Genomic DNA, 5,514 nt, shown 5'->3' with positions numbered 1-5,514 from the left:
TCGTGACAAACGTGGTCTTCTCTATGTCTTCAGGATGCATCTTGATCTGATTATATCCCCGAGAATCCATCCATGAATGAAAAGTAAGCGCCCCGACTGTATTGTCTACCAATGTGTCAATGTAAGGCAGAGAAAAGTTGTCTTTAGGGCTCGCCTTGTTAAGGTCCCGATAATCGACGCACATGCGAACCTTCCCGTCTTTCTTCGGAACTGGCACTATGTTGGCCACCCACTCCGGATACTTGGCCACTTGAAGGAAACAGGAATCGAATTGCTTCTTGACTTCTTCTTTAATTTTAAGGAGCATCTCAGGTCGCATCCTTCTCAGTTTTTATTGCACGGGTTTGCACTCTGGCTTAATTGGCAGTTTATGAACTACCATATCTATGTCTAGTCCCGGCATGTCTTGATATGACCAAGTGAACACATCTCTGTACTCTTGAAGTAAGACTATCAGGTTTTGTCTTGCTTCAGCCAAGAGAGTTGTGCTGATTTTAACCTCTTTTCTGTCGTCTTCAGTGTCCAGGTTCAAGACTTCGATCGCCTCCTCATATGGTAGTATTTTCTTCTCCTCTCTTTCTACCATTCTCAATAATTCGGTAGGCAAGTTACACTCCTCTTCCTTGTCGCATTCGTCAAATTCCCCAAGACAAATGGCCAATTCAAAATCCACCTCCGGATCAGAACCATCAGTGCCTATATCATTGTCGTCTAGGGACCTGAAGGAAGAGAGAAACGTGTATGCGTGAGAGGAAAATATCCCACATGGAATAGTCAAGAATCATATTCAAAAGAAAATGGAAATTAAGTACTGAAATGAGGAAAATAGACAATGAATTCAAAAAGAAATGAAAGAAAATTTGTTTGCCATGTACATAGAAAAAAAACGCATCCTTTATTGAAATTAAACCAAATGTTTATTTACCCTTACAAAAGATCACCTATTGTCCCGGGTATAGGCAAATAGGGATAGTTCAAATATTACTCTGAAAGTTCTTGTAAACCACAGGTAGTTCTTCCACCGACTAACTGCTAAGCACGAACCCAGGTGGTAGAGAGCATATCCCGGATCTGTCTTCGTTGTCAACATCTTCTGTGGTCATGGCATTAATGTTCAGATCTTCCAGAGCCGCTTCTAGATTGGATCAGGTGGTCTCGAACACGTAACCACCTGACTTGAATGTATGGTAAAGAGGTGGGAATGTTATAGGCTTCTATTGAAGTTCATTTTTAATCAACCAGGCTATCCTTCTATCCCAGTTCTTCTGGACTTCCTTCCTCTTTTCATGATAATTGGACAGAAAACCGAGCCCAAACTGGTCTAATTTTGAAATAGGAAGGACTGGACTAATCATTTCTTGCAAATATTTCCCAAAACCTCTCCTGGTCCTGGCGTCTCTTCCCAAAGTCTGCATGATCTCCATTTTAGTGCACTTGGAAAGTCTGGGATTAGGGATTCTTCTTCATTCTGCCACAAATATGGCATTCACAAACTCTAGGGAGCGGAAAGAGTACTCCACCGCTTCCTCATCTACTTTGATGTATGGGGCCTCTGTGGTCACACTTGCCACGATATCTTCCTCAACATTGATAATTACTAAGGCCTCGTCAATAATAAATTTAACTTTTTGGTGCAGCGTGGAGGGTATTGCACCTGCTTGATGAATCCATGGCCTTCTCAAAAGACAGCTATAGGACGATATGATATCCATCACAAAGAACTCAACATCATTGGTGGCTGGTCCGATGGTCAACGGTACCTCGATCTTATCGACTACCTCTCTTTTGGTCATGTCAAATACTCAGACCACGTTCTGACATGCTCTCATATGAGAGGTATCTATTGGCAGCCTCTTTAATATTACCAAAGGCATTACGTTCAGGGCTGAGCCATTGTCAATCAATATACTTGGTAAAGTGTACCCCATGCAATATGTAGTGATATATAGTGCCTTTGTTCGGCCTCTTCCTCCAGATGAAATCTCATCATCTGAAAATGAGATGAGATTATCAGCTTGAATATTGTTCACCAGTCGATCCATCTTGCTGACTGGTATGTCTTGTGGCACGAACGTTTGATTAAGGACTTTCAACAATACTTCTCGGTATGCCTCGGAGTTTAAAAATAGTGTTAGCATTGAAGTACGCATAGATAAGCTGTGGAGTTGTTCTATAATGTTGTACTCGCTGTGCTTCAAGATCTTGAGGAACTCTTTAGCTTATTTCTCCTTTATAGGTTCATTGACAACTAGCACATCTTCTTTGAATGGCTCAAGTGGTATTTTCCCCACTTTGTTATCACATCCTTTGGAAGTACTCACCTGGCATTCATACTTCCATGGCACTTGCCGATTATCCTTGTACTGAAAAGGCTGAGGTGTTGTGATCACCGCCTTGGTTGGTGTTGTTGCTGTCATATTTGCCTTAGAGGTAATTATCAAAGGACTACCCGTACCGAATCTTTTATCTGATGATTCTCGGTGGCACAAACATCTGCTTCCAAAGAATCTTGAATTTCTTCAAAAAATTTAAGCTATTTCCGGTCCATCATGAGCTGGACTATCGATCTGAATTATGGGCACTCTTGCACATTATGCCCCTCTTCGTTGTGGTAACAACAATGGTTACCATCTTCAATCCTTGTTGCATGTGAATGGGGGTGTAAGAAGCCCCGCCTTTATCATTAGGCTCCATACCCAAGCCAAAGGAGCTTTAACTTCCGAAACACAAGTTTTGATTCTCTTACCATTGTCAGTGGTGATTGCGTTGATTCCTATCTCCTGATGATTGGGCAAGGGATTCTGGGTGACGTTCGGTGTTCCAGAGTTGAAATGGATCCAGTTCTTGTTCTGCATTCGTTGTACAAGCCTCTTGAATGCGAGATAATTTTTCGATTGAATTCCCCTGCACACCTCCATGATATTCACAGTGGGAGTTCTCGTCAAACCATTTCGGATAGGGGGCTTTATCGGATCCATAGGATAGGGTGACACCGTGTGAGTGTCGAAGAGTTGTTGATATAACTCTTTCCATGTAATGGCAATGGGATTGAACTGCTCCATTTCCCTTTATTTCCTTGGTTCTCTCTGAGTTTGGTTAGAAGTACCGGATGATACAGTTGCAGTAGTGTTTGAACTTGAGATCGTAACACCTTTGCTAGTGTTGTAGGTGTTGACATTGTTGATCTCGCGGTCCTTGTTCTTCATGGAAGGCTTCTTACTGGAGTCTCCTCCTTCGATTTTTCCTTGTTTTATGGCCAGTTCGACCATTTCACCTGTCATGACCAGATAAATCCCTTTCTAGTTTCCGATGTGATTGCCACCAGGTGCCCGAAGTAAGGTGTCTTCAGGGTCTGTACAAATAGTTTTCTAGTTTCCTTTTCATCTAATGGTGGATGAACTTGCATAGATAAATCCATCTATCTCTGTTCGTACTATCGGAAACTTTCGTTATGCTTTTTCTCCAGGCTTTGTAGAATAACTCGGTATGGTCTCATATCATTGATATGCTTATACTGCTCTAAGAAAGACTTGGCTAAGCCTTTCCACATCTTGATATGAGTTCGACTGAGCTGGTTGTACCACCGAATAGTTGAACCGGACAAGCTCTCCTGGAAGTAGTGGATTAGGAGTTGGTCATTTCCCCCGTATCATATCATGTCATTTCCCCCATATCATGTCATCTCCATTGCGTCCACTCTGTAATAATCATGGTCCCCTTTGACCAACTTCATCTGGTCTTCCAACAACTTAATATTTTCTTCCATTTTCTATGCTTTGTCCTCTTCATCAAAATCTGGGATATTATAATCATCTAGATGATTGTCAGGACCGGTTGTGGAAGTATGTACCTTCGCAGTAGATGACGCTTTTCCTTTCGTCGTAGATGAATTTTCTTGCAGTTTGTGTAAGATCCCGGGTGAAATAACCACCTGTGGGGTCAGTGATATGGTTACTACCTCAGACGCACCTACTGCGGGTGCACTTGCTTGTTGTTGTAAACCAGAAAACTTAGCCACGATTTGGTCGACTAAGGATTCCTGGCTTTTTTTGATGGACTCCATGGTACTTTGGCTGTTCTGAGCCATTTTGTCCTCCAATTATTTCTCAACTTTGCCATGTTCTCTTCGATCTTCTCGATTCTGGCTTCCATTTGTTTCTTTTTTGCTCGAGTATTGTACGGGTGATGCGTATCTAATGCTTGCAGTGGTAAGCTTGGTGTCTGAGACATATTCTATTAGTTAATACGAATGTAAAAACATGAAAAATATAAAAATAAACATGAAATATAAAATGCAAAGTATGCAATGTATGATGTATGCAATTTGGAGGCATTGATCCAGAAAAGTGTCCATTATTATAAATAATCCTTATTCAGACAAAAATGTTTTATCTTTTAAGAGACATAAAAACAAATTAAAGGTATATTCGGACTATATCCTCTAGACCCCGAACAGCTTCTAGTAGGTTGATAAGTCTTCTTCCTTCATCTGTCACTAGCTGAATGACTTGTCGAACCACTCCAGCTTCCCGGATTCTCAAGCTTGGTTTTGATGTTGACTGTCTGCTAAGCACCTCTGGGCAGTCTTCAATTGTTCTTTCTAAGCTCTTTCATCCGACCTCTCGAACTTCCTTTTCAGACTGTGAGCTTCGTCTTTCTAGTATTCAGAAGTTACTTTAAACTTGGAGTTATCCTTGACTTTATCTTGATACCCCTTTCTCAAGTCTTCGTGCTCAAAACGGACTCTTTTATGTTCTCTTTCCAGTTTGTCTGCTCTATCTTTCTGAGAGTCGGCATCTAGCTTCCACTGATAACGTTCAGCTTCAAGTTCCTTAACCCTCTGCTTCAGCTCGTTATTTACAGCTTCAAACTCTACCTTGGCTATCTCAAGTTCAAAAGTGACAGGCCTGAGATTTTCCTCCATAGTCCAGGAATCTTCACAGTCTGGCATCGGGACGTTATCATTCTTTCTCAAACTTCGCCACTCCATATAATCTGGACTAAGCATGTATCTGGCAGCTACAACATCCATCTGGAATACTTTCTTCCATGAATCAACCGCTTCCTTGATCATCTTCTTATAGCTGTCACCATGATACACACTCTGATTTAGCTAGCCCGCATGTTGCTGGGACAAACTGACGTGCCCATACTGTCTAAGTGCTAACAATGGAGTATACCCAACTGCACCCCAAAGTCCAAGTCAGGTCATAGTGTCAGAATCCCCACACCGGAAAAGAATATCACTGAGGAACAACTAGGGGGCTCTCCAAGTAATATCCCGATCCTAAAGATGTGTAAAGACTTTCATCCACTTTTCCTTTGAAGCACCTTCATTCCATTTCCTAGTGATGAATTCTCCCAAAGATGAATTGGTGGTGCTAAATCGGCGGTAGGCAACCCCGTTAGTCTTCCAGAAGTGGCTGTGAATCCAGACTTGAAGGAGCTGAACACACCCAACGAACCTTCCTCCACCAGCTCTTCTGCAATGATTAAGAGATCGAAAGGTCTCGT

Source organism: Hibiscus syriacus, unplaced genomic scaffold (assembly GCF_006381635.1).
Source record: "Hibiscus syriacus cultivar Baekdansim isolate YM2019G1 unplaced genomic scaffold, ASM638163v2 tig00111095_pilon, whole genome shotgun sequence".
NCBI lineage: Eukaryota > Viridiplantae > Streptophyta > Magnoliopsida > Malvales > Malvaceae > Hibiscus > Hibiscus syriacus.
The sequence above is the reverse complement of the archived record's forward strand: the minus strand, read 5'-3'. Positions refer to the sequence as shown.